Raw genomic sequence first — 8,417 nt, 5'->3', positions numbered from 1 at the left:
TATTTCCTCTTTCATTGTTATTAAGTCTTCCATTTAATTTTAAATTGTATTCACGTGTGTCTGTTAATAATATGCCCAATTGTAACTTGTATTCACGTGTGTCTGTTAATAATATGCCCAATTTTAACTTGTATTCACGTGTGTCTGTGAATAATATGAACACTTTTAACTTGCATTCATGTGTGTCTGTGAATAAATGAACATCTCTAACTTACATTCACGTGTGTCTATGAACAATATGCCAATTTTTAACTTGTATTCACGTGTGTCTGTGAATAATATGAAAAATTTTAACTTGTATTCACGTGTGATTGGGAATAATACGAACACTTTTAACTTGTATTCATGTGAGTCTGTGAATAATATGAACACCTTTAACCTGTATTCATGTGTGTCTATGAATGCTATGAACACCTTTAACTTGTATTCAAGTGTCTGTGAATAATAAGATTTTTAACTTGCATTCAAGTGTGTCTGTGAATAATAATACGATTTTTAACTTGTATTCACGTGTGTCTGTGAATAATAATAAGATTTTTAACTTGTATTATATTCACGTGTGTCTGTGAATAATATGCCCAAATTTTACAAAGTATTAAAGTATCTTGTTACTGGTGTAAATATTGTAAACTTAAATTGTATTGTGGATTATTATCTCTGGGTCTTCTCTCTGTTCACTTCTTATCGTGTTGTCACAATTGATGTTTTTCATGTAGGCTGATTCACTTGTAAAAGGCAAGATATAAGTAACACAATCATTATGTATATAGTTATCACTGGCGATCTCGTTCGTGTAGGATGTTTCGCGTGTGAATTAGGACACATATGTGTAACAGGAATAATGAAGTTCAGGTAATGGAATAAAGGAACTTAATGCCTTGATTTTACACCTGAAAATTAATTTCACACCGAAATAAAAAAAAATGTATTGGGTCAGTTCATTTTCCAATCCTTTCATATGCTTCGAGAGTTTAGGGATTTCATAACATTAATGCAATTGAGAAAATACTTATGAACGTAAAATGTGAACACCAAATGATGTTGTGCGTGGAGAACTGTTGAATAAATAGTGAGAACGTAACAAGAACTACATTTTATAAAGCGTTTAATGAACAGTTACACAATTCTAAACAGTAATAATTATTGAAAATACTGTTTGGATATGTATGGACTTTCAGCTAAATAGAAATACCCCGACTGAGAGGATGTTAATGCAATGCTTCTTTCTCCTTCTCCCTCTTTGCTCAACTTTACACAAGATGTGAGACATATTTTAATTGACAATTTCTCATTTTAACTTCTTTTCTTTATTTTCATCTTTCACCTACTCCCCTGTTAGGTTTTTGTCATTAAAACTTTAATCTTATCTAATATATATATATATATATATATATATATATATATATATATATATATATATATATATATATATATATATATGTATCGGCATTGTCTATTAAAAATGTTAATGCAATGTGTCTATAATGATATTGTATGGGTTGATGAGTGGGTAGGGCATTGTCTGGAAATTGTTAAATGGCGGGGTTTGGTTGCTGGAATCGTGTTGTCAGTAATCCTTAAATCCTTAGGCAGTAAAAATTTCACAAACAAGTCGATGAGAAAGTAAAATATTTGACAGTTTGAAAAATGGGGATCATTGTTAGATCAAATGTTGTATGGAAACTTCTGAACGGAAGAAAACTTATATAAAAATATGAAAGATGCAAGAATTTTAAAAAATATAAAATTTATTTTATTAGACTCTGAAGTATTTAAATATAAATACATATGCCTTTTCTCACAACACTGTTATCTGTAATGTACACAATAATGCCCTTAAATCGTCATTCACACATGAAATGGGTATCAATACATAGAATAAGCTTAACTATAATGTACACAATAAATAATATTCAATATCAATCATTAATAAAAGTTTCATGTTATTATATACTGACACACTCTTCTGAGGAATATATTTAATGCTATACGTGATTATAAACTATTTATACAGTCTTGCCCACAATCCACAAGATAATGACAATCCTAGAAGGAATAGTATACAATACTCTCTCGTGCTATTGTTGGTGTCACTCCAAAGTTTGTCATTTGTAAGGTTGGGTATATCGCTGAATATGGTCCCGACATAACCTGTCCTGTCAATATTGTGTCTGCCCATCTTGGTATGAAGTCATTTTTAAGTCCAACCTTTCCACGTTAATACTTCCAACATTGCCAAACCAAATTCAAAACTTGATTCACGAATAAGTTATTCCGGAGGAAGGTTATGCTGTAAAATCTGGTCGTTAGAATTCCATGGGCAGGAAAGCTCTTCATTTGGCCCTACATTGCTTTATCCAAATTTTTCTTTCCTATATAAATAGTCTTCCAATGCAGTCACATGTTCCGTGCAAACAAATCACATGTGTTTCTGAGCAAAGTTTAATCATCTGACCCCAGGAGAAACTAATTTCTTTGCGCAATACGACAGGAACACACCGTCCTTGTCTCGGCAAAAAAACACATTGCATTCTCACGTCGACACTTGGTCTTGCGCCGACGACGAGCACCATCATCATGATACAGAACATGATAATTTGTTTCACTTCCATTTTCTTCTCTTGAAAACCTAAAAAAAAAAAAATAACAACCTTTTAAAACACATATCCTTACAAAATTAATCCCGCGTTCAATTGATAGGAAAAGAATAACGAATATAAAATACTTCTCGTTATTAAATAAAGTGCTTAGCAGAGAGGAATCGTGGGGGTGATGGATGGCGCGAGAAATTCAGCCGTGCCCCCACCCCCAAATAAACGAGCCCGTTTCCTAGAGTAAATTTACTTGAAGATAGATACATAAAATGATGTTTTAATATGCAGGTCCTTGTGGGGCCTTCGACAAAAGAACCCTATCAGGGATTCCATCCCACAGTCTCATCGCTTACTTGTTTACATCTCCTCTAAAACGATATTCCTGGTTTCTCACTTTCTTGGTACTTCTTCTAAACAAACTCTACGATCCCCCCAAATCCCCCAGAGCACTCTTTGCGCCTGACGGTGTGAAAAACTCAATAGGTTTTGATTTAATAATAAAGTAACATGTTATATAATATATACTAATTTAAGACGACTCTCACCTTCCTATGCCCTCACAGTTAGGTAATTCGGTTAACTGCATATTAAAATGTAAATGTTGATAGAATCATTTTTAGGGAGAAGAGCTAGATAGAAATTGTTCTTAAGCATGTGAAAAGAAAACTCCCAGCCCGATATTATGGTATTTTATGCTAATAAAACTTGACAATACTAATAAACAGTATCTAATTAACACTAGACAATTCGTCTAATATTACGGGAATGAATGAGTTTAAATGTTAACATGCGTAAATTTCAATGTCAACCCTTTTTGTATATCAAAATACTTAGAGGTATATATTGTCGTATATAACACTCACCGTATGTTAGATGCGTCACACTCGCTAGAATGAAAGATTATTTAGGTCTGAAACTTCTGTAGCTGCCGTCCCGTTTATATAGTAGACAGCAGCCCGCGTTGAAAGACTGTAAATTCTATTTTAAGAAGTGACTATATTTAGCATCTAATGATATAGATGCATCGTTGTGGATGCGGTACAAGTACAGTAAGTGCCCAAAGTGACTCATAAAACCGTATACAACCATATATACGAATTAATAAGAAGACTTATACTTTAACAGAGTAAGAATCTTTCCACGTTTCACTCAAATAAATAACGTGGAGTCAATGTTTAAAACGAAATGCCATCGAATGTAATATCCTCTTCATAAGTGTCACTGCCGAACAGGGTCTACACAAGTCGCAGGTTGGCAGATCTGTCATGCAGTTACATTATTAGAAACCATGTAACTTAATCTGTCATGCAGTTACATTACTAGAAACCATGTAACTTTAATTAGCACAACTCCCTTGTTATAACTTAGAGGAATTTTCAATAGCTACATTTCTTAGTATGATTTTATAATAGTGTGGAGATGATGATGGTGACAACAAGAATAAAACAAATTAAAATAAATAAATAAATAAAACCATGTATATTTAATGTGGAGATATATGCGAAGATTTTGGACAGACATTATTTTAATGCAGAATGATGTTCATATTTAAAACATTTACATACATGTAAAAGCTATTGACATAGGAAATATTTGCAGTAGATGTAAGTACATGTAAATGTTATTGATATATCAAATGGTTGAATTAGATGTAAGTACATGTAAAAGATATGAATATAGAAAATGTTTTGAAGTACATGTAAATACATGTAACACCAATTGTATAGATGTAGTTTACATTGGATTTGGAACGATTCGCCGCTCTTGGGAAATCAACATGTCTATCTATCTAGCCTCAAATTCCTAAAACTATTTCCAGGCCCAAAATATTAAACTCCTATTCCTTTCAAATAAAATTCTCAAACACATCATCCCTTGTCTTGACAGTAATGATTAGAACATGACGAATTGATATTTCAAATAAATCAACTTCACATGATAATTTTGTACGATAATTACACACACACACACACACACACACACACACACACACACGTGTATACATATCAAATATATATTTAGTATCGAATAATTCCATTTTGAGAGCTCAACTAGATATTGAGTAACGTATAAATCCGTAAAAATTAATTTTTAGCGAAATGTTCACCGCAAAAAATATGCATTGAGAAATTGTTTGTAAGATGAAGGTATTAGTTGATCTAAAATTAGATTTAGTTTCGTTTCCTTGGTTGTTTTTTTTGGCACATAACCATGTTTAAGTTTAGATCATACCGAGGGAGGGAAATAAAACACAATGCCCAAATACACATCATAGTAACTGATCGAAACTGACCCTATGCTGGGATTCGAATCCGCATCCATCTTTCATTTGACCAATATTTATTACGTGTTGATTCATCAACTTGACTTAAAGAATTTCTGGATGGTCAATACATCACTGAGGTGAATCGTGAACTCAGATTTAGTGAAATGTTAGATAAAATAAATTACATATCTAAGCCTGCATGGATAAACAATCGATTTGTCTCTTTTTTTCTAGCGAAATAAGATTCAAACAAACGTGTTTCCATGGAGCTCATTACAACATGCATATTGTTGTATCACTAATGATTTGCTAATTTAATAATAATTTAAAAAAATTACGTACAATTGTAGAATTCTATTCTCTAATTTCTAGCGATTTAAAAAATAAAGTCGTTTTTAATTTGAAAAGGTTTTTACACTGAGGACATGTGACATTTAAATCAAGATAGCAGGAACATCTAGAGAAATAAATGTAACGCTTTCTATCTGGATATCAGTAATAACTTTTTAAAACTAATATACAGTATTAATCTCTGTGGTATAAAAAGTTCATGAGATAATCTTGTACTGCAAATACAGCACAACGTTATACGTCTTAGCTGATGACATTTGAACGAGGTACTACGTTAATCTCCAAGGATCAAGAATTCCACGTTAAAGGTCATGTCAAGTTAAAGTTATAAAACTAGTTGAATAATTCCTATCTTTTATTACTTTTGGCGGGAAAGAGATTAAAATTATCCGACATGTTTCATAAATTATATCTGAAATGTGCACAAATGTAAGATTCGATTTATCGCACGACAAGAATAATAATTTTAGATTTGTTTCAACGTCAATGGTGACATCATGAGACCCTACATATATACACAGGAGTCTGACGTTTTATCAATAAAGTACGGCGAAATCTCTGACAATATGAAATCCCCTTATCGGTAATATAAATAAACATATGCGTTAGGGTCTAATAATTGTACCGAACACGGCGCAGAATCTGTGTTCTCTTTGAATATTAGGGAAATTAATGACGGTTGATGACATCATCAACCGTTATTTCTGCTGTCAAAACTTTGACTACATATTTCTGTTCTGGAAATTTAAATAACATTTTAAAATGATACAGTCTGAAATACAAAGCAAGATAAACATTTTATCTTCTAAAATTATTTTCATCGTGTTATTCAGCATATCTACTGCAGGGTAGAAACTGGTAGAATGTGCTACTTCTGTCTAGCCGATTTTGCTAGAAAGGGATTTTGACCGTACTGGTGAAAATAAAGGTTAATTCGCCGGATTGGATTCAGGCCATGGTCATTTAAGAGATATGCGTTGGTACGTTAGTGTCTTTTGAATGTGCATGTGTAGTTTTTCAGTCTTCTTACGATTCTGAAGCGATAAAAGACGGGTGAGAAAAAGTCGAATCGAGCGAAGGGTTGTGGTCACTCCTTGTGTTTATTGATATTACCGACAAGGGGATTTCATATTGTCAGAGATTTCGGCGTACTTTATTGATAAAACGTCAGTCTCGTGTGATATATAACATATGGTATGGTTAAAATGACATAAATGTCTTTAAACATCTTTTTTAGTCACGATATGATAAAATGGGATTGGGCAAAAGTTCTAAGCACTTAAATTAGCCATCTCACTACATGAGGCATGTATAAGCAACAAAGGAATGATGAGACTGATGATGACAATTGATTGTGGAGAGACAGAGAGAGAGAGAGAGAGAGAGAGAGGGAGGCACAATATGTACGATTTGAATAGGTTATTGAATAATCGTCCATTATCAGTTATATCTTTGCCCACATGTTGTAGGATCTATTTTTTCATCTGGATCACCCTTTTATCAGAGCAGTAAATCTAAGTTAACAACCGGATAATATATGGTACGTTCAGTTGGTAGCTGACTTTTCTCCGAAAAAAACTATAAAAAATACACGGTAGTTTGGGTTCGTACCTGACTATACTTCGGCCAGAACATGAAAGGGAATAGTAGTTTCGCTTCATAGGTGATTATTCTTCGGACAGGACATGAAGAAATGCATGGTAGTTTATGTTCGTAGCCGACTTTACTTCGGAGAGTGTTTGTTGTGGCAGTTTGGAGTTACATGTTAATTTCTATTCAAATTATCTGGATTCTAAAAGATTATTTCTTTTTCCTGAAAATATTTGAGTGCTCATACAGAATTCTTGGACAAAGACATTTATTTAAATTTTATTCGGAATTCAAACACCGGAATATTGTTTTCTGTAGTTCACAAAGGACTGTACACATCAGCTCAAAATTGACTACAGTATATGTCATAGCCTCCCATTTTATTCCTATAACCGTAACTTCTTATTTTTTCATTTTGACAGTGTTTTTCCAGGGAAATAAATTATTTATTAAATTTTTCAAAGCTTGTTGAAAAAATACGTAACATAATAATTGGGGTCTTGTAGTTGGATTTTTTTATTTCGGCTAAAATATTTCAGAAAGATTTGTTTTTTGAAATTTTAATTCCCCTTTCTTTTGAAATCTTGAGTGAAATTGGCAAGCTTTTTCTAAAATGTTATCAAAAGTGGAAACCTTTCTTTCAAGTCCTACTTTTCAAAAAGGATGAATTAATTCAACTTGCCCGAAAATATGATTTTTCTGAGGTCAAGGCTTCCAGTACGTGGTAGAAAAGAATGTTTTGGATAAAAGTGCTTTGGTTTTAATCAGTAAGTCTGAACAAAATTTGACATAAAAGTAAAGGAATTAGAATTGAAATACAAGATGGATTTGGTGTTGAGGAAGCTGGAACTTCAGAAAGATAAAGAAGAAAAACAAATGCAATTGGAACTGGAGAAAGAGAAAGAACAAATGAAATTTGAAAAAGAAAAAGAACAAGTGTTATTACGAAAAGAAGAAAAACAGGTTCAAATGCAATTAAATAAGGAAGACAAAGAAAGACAAATGCATTTACAAGAACAACAAAGGCAGTTACAATTAGAAAAGCAGTAGAGAGAGAGATAGGAATTATAGAAATAAAAACAAATGCATTAAGAAGCGGAAGAAAGAGAGAAAGAAAGACAAATGTAATTACAAAAAGATCAAATGTAAATGCAGTTATTTAAGAGAGAGAGAGAGAGAGAGAGAGAGAGAGAGAGAGAGGGAGAGAGAGAGAGAGATAGAAGCAAATGCAATGAAGAAGTGGGAATATCAATTTAGAATTAAAGATATTGAGCTGGTAAGTGAAAAACACATTCCTACTTCAAATTCAAATTTGAGTTTTGATCCAACAACATTAGGTTATATTAAAGAAACTGGACAAACTCATGTCGAATTTGCTGGAGAAAAAGATTATGTTTTTTTATAGATGATGCTTAGCCAAGAAACTTGAACAAGATAATGAAAGTCTCGAACAAATTGTATTACACGAAGAGTTAAAGAACTGTGCCGTAGTGACATTAAAACTTATCTAGAAGAATTTCATATCGAAACCTTGGAAACTGCTGTCCGTGCTGCTGATGAGTATTCTTTAGCTCATAAAGTTCGTTTTGTAAATAAGACTTCCAGTCAACCGTCTT

At 32.6% G+C, this 8,417-nt stretch overlaps 1 long non-coding RNA gene across 1 annotated transcript; it reads right to left on the bottom strand.

Moving 5' to 3' along the window:
* Positions 1-1,730: 1,730 nt before the first annotated feature.
* Positions 1,731-6,017, bottom strand: LOC149794866 (uncharacterized). The gene is made up of 2 exons (XR_016422211.1): positions 3,458-6,017; positions 1,731-2,629 (listed from the first exon to the last, which is right to left on the bottom strand). It is a non-coding gene; the product is annotated as an uncharacterized LOC149794866 (long non-coding RNA).
* Positions 6,018-8,417: the final 2,400 nt, after the last annotated feature.

This window comes from Sinohyriopsis cumingii, chromosome 7, assembly GCF_028554795.1.
Source record: "Sinohyriopsis cumingii isolate HCF-2022 chromosome 7, ASM2855479v2, whole genome shotgun sequence".
Lineage (NCBI taxonomy): Eukaryota > Metazoa > Mollusca > Bivalvia > Unionida > Unionidae > Sinohyriopsis > Sinohyriopsis cumingii.
Note: the sequence above shows the minus strand (reverse complement) of the source record. Positions and strands in the feature narration are given on the sequence as shown.